Source organism: Salvelinus fontinalis, unplaced genomic scaffold (genome assembly GCF_029448725.1).
Source record: "Salvelinus fontinalis isolate EN_2023a unplaced genomic scaffold, ASM2944872v1 scaffold_1483, whole genome shotgun sequence".
Lineage (NCBI taxonomy): Eukaryota > Metazoa > Chordata > Actinopteri > Salmoniformes > Salmonidae > Salvelinus > Salvelinus fontinalis.
Window position 1 is genome coordinate 1,539 of NW_026601692.1, and position 8,483 is coordinate 10,021.

At 38.8% G+C, this 8,483-nt stretch overlaps 1 non-coding gene across 1 annotated transcript; it reads right to left on the bottom strand.

Moving 5' to 3' along the window:
• Positions 1–8,319: 8,319 nt before the first annotated feature.
• Positions 8,320–8,483, bottom strand: LOC129849474 (U1 spliceosomal RNA). Its single transcript, XR_008758661.1, has one exon. It is a non-coding gene; the product is annotated as a U1 spliceosomal RNA (small nuclear RNA).

Here is an 8,483-nt window from a genome sequence, read left to right on the forward strand (position 1 = left end):
CCTGTCTTATATCACAAATGTATGCGATATGACGAAATACAATCACATTCAGACACACACACACACACACACACACACACACACAGACAAATGCATGAAACCAATTGATTTATTATCGATAACATCTCACATTCTCTTGTACTTTTGATTTACACTGTTAAAAGAAGGGTTGTAATTCCACCATGGAAAACACAGGGCCATCAGACACCAGTCCAGTTCCACTCCTCACCAGCAGTATTTCCTTTAATCATTTGAACAGGGTGAGGGAGCACAAAGCACACACAAGCTGCATTCAGTAACAATATTCTTATTTGTCTTATAAATAAAAGGCAGATGCTCCCTGGCAGCACAAGGAACTTTGATCGTATTAAAAGGGCATGGGAGACTAGCCTATAGAAGCTGCATTTAGTCAATTCGGCATCAAATGCTTACTACAAGGCAGCGATGCTGATGAAATAATGCAAGAGGACACCCTAGTGGACAAAATGCTTACAGGACCTGTTATTCCCAGGCGGTCTCCCATCCAAGTACTAACCAGGCCCGACCCTGCTTAGCTTCCGAGATCAGACGAGATCGGGCATATTTTTTTTTTTTTTTTTTTTTTTTAATTATAAAAAATGTCAAAGTAATTTACAACCAAATCACATAACCACCAACAATCCTTCAACCAATTTCACTCCCTGTACATCAGAAACAAAACCAAATTTCCAAAACACCAACAACTCATTACAAAAAAAAAAAAAAAAAAAAAAAAAAAATCAACAAAACATTACAACAAATAAAACATAATTACACCATCCTTATTCACTAATCAACTTAAAATACATAATCTAATAAACATTATACATACACCATTTCAGAAGTTAACCCTAAATCCCCCTCCTCCCTCCTCCATAGACACCAAAGTACTCCCCTTTATAAACATACTTTCAAATTTCTCTAGTTTTGCATTATACATTAATTCCACCTGCTTTCTTAAACCTGCTTTAAAGATTACCCAAACATTCACCTTTTTCCCTTCAAAATGTTTCATATTCCTTCTACAGTAAATTGCATACCTCACAAAACTCAAAACAAGATTCAACAGGTACACATTCACACCCAAACATTTCCCCACTACTCCAAATAATATTAATCTATCCCATTCAAAACTTTCTATAAACTCTTTTCTCCAGTGCCTACACAACAAAAGTTTTACTTTATTGAAAAAATCTGTCAGACATGGACATTCAACAAATAAATGCATCAAAGACTCTGGCTTCATCATACACACATCACATTCCCGCCGTACATCGCGGTTTATCTGATGTAAAATAATATTTGTGTATATACGATTATGCCGTAACATAAAATCCATGTTCTCACAATTTCGTTTATTCCCAAACAAAACCAAATTGTCCCACAGCAAAGAAACATCCAAATCAATAAACATTTTTCTCCACATCCTCTCAGCCGCAGGCCTCACACACACAGACTTCAACATACACTTGTACATTCTTTTCTGTGTTACTTTTGATAATAATTGTTTCCCCAATCCTTTACCCACATAGAGACTTGGCATCACATACAAGTCCTCATATTCCCCCTCCCCATTTATCACTTTTATCCACTCACCCGGAATGCATAATTTAATTCTTTCGTATATCTTTAATATTACATTTCTCTCCACTGTATCATCAAACTCCCACACAGTATCTAGAATTGCCTGCCCCCTTAAAAAACCAGGTATAACCTCATAAAGAAAATCTTTTACCAATATTAACTCCGCCTTCATAAACAATTTGTTGTACAACACCTTCCCACCACTCTCTATTTTTGGATTCAAAAACACAGGTTGATTAAATATGTTGTCCTTATTTGTACATGTGTACTCAACCTGAGGAAGAAATTCCCCCCATGCCAAGAACACCTCCTTATAGAACTCAGGCAAACCCTCCAACATATCCTTCTTCCATGACATCAATAATCCACTTTCTTCACAACCCCCACTTCTGTACAAAAAATATTTAAAGAACCTTTTCCATCCATAATCTACCTCCCCATATAAGTATTTTTGCACAGTTTTTATTCTCATTGCTTTTCTCTTCACATCCAAATCCACCAATTTCAACCCCCCATCCTTTAAATCCGAGATAAGAGTTGCCCTTGCAATCCTAGTCCCCTTTCCCTCCCATAGGAATTCTGCAACCAAACCATTGAATTCTTTTAACACCCATTGTGGCATATCCAACGAACCTAAAACATAGATACATTTGGATGCCACCAATGAATTAATCACCACCACTTTCCCCCTCAAAAACAGTTTTCTTGCCTTCCAATAGGATAGAGTATGTTTTATTTTATTCAAAACCCCAGTCCATGTCTCATCTCTCGTCCCTTCTTTATCCACCCCCAAAACCACCCCTAAAGTCTTTATATAACCTTCAGCCTTTTTGAAAGGGAATCCACAGTCCACTTTTTCATCTATCCCCACATACATTATTTCAGATTTTTCAACATTAAGTTTTGCCCCTGATGCCTTGCCATATACCTCAAAACACTCCATTACATTCTTCACACTTTCAACATCTATCACAGTACATGTAGTATCATCCGCATATTGCTGTATAACACTCTCCCCCCCATCCGGTATCCGTATACCTCGAATTAATTTGTTTGCTTTAATCATTGCTGCAAACGGCTCCACCGATAAACTATAAAGAGCAGCTGATAACGGACATCCCTGCCTAACAGATCTCTCCAGAGGAAAAGAATCTGTTAAAATCCCATTACATTTTACTCTGCTCCTTGCAGATCCATTCAGTAATCTAATCCAACCTATCATTCTTTCACCAAAACCAAATTTCCCAAGTGTACGCAATAAAAAGGAATGATCAACTCTATCAAAAGCCTTATTTAGATCCAAACTCATCACAAACCCCCCTTCCTCCCCCATATGCTTTATCACATCCCTTATTGTTCCCACTGTGTCAGAAATATCCCTCCCTGGTACACTATATCCTTGTGTCTCTGCTATTACTCCTCCCATAACTTTCTTAACTCTATTAGCTAAGACCTTGGCTAAGATCTTATAATCACAATTTAAAAGTGTCAACGGTCGATAATTATCCAAATTTACACGACTCCCTTTATTTTTATACAGTATGGTTAAAACTCCTGTGGCCAGCGAATCTGGCACCACTTGAGTCTTTTCAATATATTCATACAGTTTTTTTAAAAGTGGAGCCAACAAATCTGCAAAAGCTTTATAAAATTCCGCAGTTAGGCCATCAGACCCCGGACTCCTATTGCTATTAGCAGCTAATATGGCCTCCTTAATATCAGTTAGACTCATATCTTCATCACACATGTTTTTTTCCCCTTCTGTTAACTTAGTATCCACATGATCAAGCACCTTATCCATACATGAATCATTAACCTCTTCTTTTTTAAATAAACATTCATAATATCTCTCGACCGTATCCAGAATCCCCACCAAATCATTAACCTTTTCCCCTTTATCATTAATTAACTCCGTAATATAAATCTTCTCTTGCCTTATTTTTTCTAAATTCAAGAAAAATGAAGTACACCTTTCCCCCTCTATCGCATATTGCACTCTACTCCTTACAATCGCCGCATAACATTTCTTCTTCTCATATTCATCAAGTGCATCCTTAGCCAGTAAATAATCCTCCACCCAATGATCTTCATCCTTTTCTATACACTCAAGTTCATGTTGAACCTTCTTACGTAGTTCCCTCTCCTTCTTTTTCAAAAAAGAATTCCTCTTAACTGCATATTTTATAGTCAATTCCTTACATTTGATTTTCAGCTCCTCCCACCACAACCCCATATTCTCCTCCATTAACTGCTGTCTTTTGGCTTTCCCAATACATTCTGATATCATCTCAATATAATTTTCCTCCTCTAGCAAGCTATTATTTAAACACCACAGCCCACCAGATTTAGTAGGTGTCCTTACTCCGCAAGAAAATACCAACGCAGCATGATCACTAAAAGTTGTAAAAACATACTTAATATCTTTTATAAAATCCCTTAACCCTTCATTTACTAAAACCAAATCTATTCGCGTCTGTTTCAACTCCCCTAAAACCACCTGCCTTCTAGAAATGCCTCTTTTGTTCGGATTCTCATCCCTCCATATATCAATCAAACTGTTTTCAAACATAATCTTCCTTAAGACCCCCCTAGAAACGTCATTTCTAAAAATAGCTCCTCTTTTCATATCTAGTCTATTCATTTTAACATTAAAATCCCCTACTAAAATACAGTTACCCTTGCACCATTTCCCTAATCCTAAAAATAAATTATTTCGCTCTATCTCATTATTCGGCGCATAAATATTTATAATCCTAAAAACCCTATTCATATATTCAAAATCCAAAATTAAAATCCTCCCATTATTATCATTATATATCTTCTTCACATTTTCTACTACATCCTTCCTTAATAAAATTGCAACCCCACTTGAATTTCCCCTGCCATTGTTTACATAAATAAAATCCCTCCATATTTTTTTTACTTCTGAAACACATACATTATCCCAGTGCGTCTCTTGAATACATAAAATATCTGAATTCTTCATTTGTACTATTCTATTAAATTTTCCCATTGTTCTCAAACCATTTGCATTTATTGACATTATATTTACCATTCTAATGAATAAGAAAATAAGAAAATATAATTTCATTATCCTCTACCTGTTATCCAGTTTCTTTCCTCTTCCACCCTTTCTCTCCCCCTCTTCCCCCCACTTTCCTCTTTCTGTATCCTTCCCTCGTTCTTTCAATCTTTTCCCCATCATCCGTGTCCGATATCTCCTCCAAGACCATGTTATCCAGCCAACTCAACTTCTTGACACCCACATCCGTTGTGCTCCCCGTGTTCATCTCCGTCTCTGGTATTGTCATCGTTGTGCTCCCCGTGTTCATCTCCGTCTCATGTGTAGCCGTCGTTGTCGTTTCTGTTATTGTCATCAAACTCGAACCCCTCTCCATTTCTTCACCCCCCGAGGTACTTGTTAGTTCTGTGCTTTCCCCCAAAACCTGTGAGTCCCCCGTGCTTCCCCCCAATCCACTCCCCCCCTCCTCCTGAAAACTCCCTCTTCTTATTTCCGAATCCATACTGCTCCCAATTTCATTCATCTTCTGGTCCTTCTTCTCCCTTCTTTCCTCCGTCTCTCCACTCTCCACCACATCCTCTCCTCCATCTTCTTCTCCTTCTTGCGACAATACAACTGCTTCCTCGAACAGTGCTTGACTCCCCTCATCAGCCATAACCTCTCCACAGTTGCACTCCGCCAATCTCTTTCTGCATCCACCACAGAAATTCCTTTCCTTCTCTCCGACACATTCTCTCGCATAGTGGCCTTGATTGCCACACTTGAAACACTTAAATTCAGGGCAATCTTTAACCTGTTGGGGATGGGGGCGCTGTTTAGACTATTTATGCTAATGTGGCTAATTTTTTAAACGGCTTCCCACAAAATCCTTGATCGTACAATATGCATATTATTATTATTATTGGATAGAAAACAGTCTATAGTTTCTATAGGAGTTGAAATTTTGTCTCTAAGTGGAACAGAGCCCATTCTACAGCAATTTCCCTGACATGGAGTCAGATTTGAGAAACGTTGGCCACTTTTCTGAAGTCATTTAAAAGGGCTCTGTCGTTGCTATGACTATACGGACACTTCTTACGTCTTCCCCTGGATGCCTTTACGTGATGACGATTCCAACGGGCTCGATTGCTCGTTCACAGGCCCTACAAATGAAAAAAACCTTTAGCTAGCAAGTCTTTTCTTGCTGCGTAACGCGCGTGGAAGACACCGACCCTCTCCTGTTCCAAGCGTTAGTTTAGCCTGTTATATTTCTCCGGTCATCTTTTCACTCGTTATAGGAGTTACAAACATCACAAAGTAGTTAATTTAAAGCGTTTTATAGCAATTTATATCCGTTTAGTGCGATTTTGGGACATTTATTTTTGCAACGATGTGAAAAGTTGGGCACGCTTTTCAGTTCATCCCGAACGTAGTTGACATTTCCACATGGCAAGAGGACAGCTTTCCACCAAAAGACGATTTCTCCCAAGAAAGGATCCTTTGCCCAAGATACTGATGGAAGAACAGCTCAAGGTAGGACATTTTTATTATGATAAATCGTGTTTCTGTCGAAACATTTTAGTGGCTTAGGACGCCATGTTTTTTGACGTAGCTTCGCTTGGCGCAAACTGTATTGAAAAGTAAGGATAAATTAAAAAATGTAATAACGCAATTGTATTAAGAATTAAATTGTCTATCAATCCCTGTCCACCCTATATTTTTTAGTCACGTTTATGAGTATTTATGTATAAGAGTAGATCACTGTCTAAGTGGCGCAAGGACGTTTTCTTTACCAGCTTGTCTACATTTCACATTGTCTAACCATGATTTTGGTGGCTAAATATAAACATTTTCGATCAAACTGTATATGCATGTTGTAATGTGATGTTACAGGAGTGTCATCGGAAGAATTCTGAGAAGGTTAGTGAAAAAATTAATATCTTTTGGCGATGTTGACTTTTATCGCTCACTTTGGCTAGAATCAATGCTGGGCTGCTAATTGCTATGTGCTAAGCTAATATAACGATTTATTGTGTTTTCGCTGTAAGACACTTAGAAAATCTGAAATATTGTCTGTATTCACAGGATCTGTGTCTTTCGATTCGTGTATGCTGTGTATTTTTACGAAATGTTTGATGATTAGTAGTTAGGTAAACACGTTGCTCATTGTAATTATTCTAGTCCATTTGTGATGGTGGGTGCAATTGTAAACTATGCCATATACCTGAAATATGCACTTTTTTCTAACAAAACCTATCCCATACCATAAATATGTTATCAGACTGTCATCTAATGAGTTTTTTTGTTGGTTAGGGGCTATAAATATCTTAGTTTAGCCGAATTGGTGATGGCTACTGGTGTTGGTGGACAAATAAAAGATGGTGGATTATGCTAATGTGTTTTTAGGTAATAGATGTACATCTTTACATATTGTGTCTTCCCTGTAAAACATTTTAAAAATCGGAAATGTTGACTGGATTCATAAGATCTGTGTCTTTCATTAGCTGTATTGGACTTTAATGTGTGAAAGTTAAATATTTTAAAAAAATATTTTTTTTGAATTTCGCGGCACTGGTTTTTCAGTGGGGGGGGGGGGGGGTGCCGCTAGCGCCACGCTGATCCTAGACAGGTTAACTATGTGCCCGGGTTGAATACACAAACGACACACTCTGACCTGTTTGTCATGAATTACCCTGAAGTATTCTGCTCCCTCCAGCGTCTCAATTCTTGTGGAATATGGCAATGATGTTACTTTTTCTGTGAACTTGACCTTGCAAAATCGTGTCCCGTCAACCACCTCCGTTCCTGGCCAAACTCTCCTCCTTATCTCCGAGACGGCCGTTACGCCCCAGCTACTCAGCTTGCCCATTATCACACCATCTTCTACGTATACTGGGAGATTCATGAAAGACACCACCAATTCTTTCACATTCACATCTCTCGCCAGAATCCTGGTGTCCCTTATCCGTAGTCCATCCATTAGACGTTCTTTTCCTCTTTCGTTTCTCATCGTAATTTCATACTTCTTCTCACCTTTCATTCGGCATCCCACCACCTCTCCACACACCTCCTTAATTGCTCGTAGTAGTTCCATTGTCGTCACCTTGTCTTCTCCTTCCAACTCAATTGCCACCGTGTATTCTTTGCCATATTTCATTCCTTCTTTATCTTCATTTTTCTTCCGTTGCGCATTTTCGTTGTCCTTGTCCATTCCGTTTGTCGTTTCCATGTTGTCCGTCATAGCAATTCAAAAAATGAATCCGAAAAAAAACTCTCCCCCAAGCAGCAAAACTGCAAGGGGGGGAAGACTAACCAAACTTAAAAGTATTCAAATGCAAGAACAAAAATATTATTTTTCGAAATCCAAATAATTAACAAAAATAGCTCTCGAGCAAACACTCTCCAGCAAACACTTACTCACAGCTCAAACACTCGCACCTGTCGTCACTTCTCCAATCAGGATGGGCGTATTCAGGCTGGTATGGCCGTAAGCGAAGGAACAACTCTTGGTACACCACATAAAGTCATGCATTTCGCAACATGATGTTTCCACAAAATGTCAACAATGTTTTGCTACAAACAAATGTTTCTACCTTTCAATTGGTCCACAAAGTGTCTTTCTCAACTGACTTGAAAGATCTCCATAAGCACGGGCAATCGACTCAAGTCATCCTCAAGCCTGGCGCCAAGCAACGGTTTGTCATTAAACAAGCGATCAGGGGAGAGCGCGGACGCAGTCCCCCACTACCATAAATTATGCAATCGAGATTTCCACATTTGGGAAATTCGCAGGGGTCAGCACAGCCGGAGTGCAATGGCTGAGCCTCGCCCTGGGTGAACCGCCTTCTTGATCACGGTATCTCCCTTGCCAGGTAAGTAT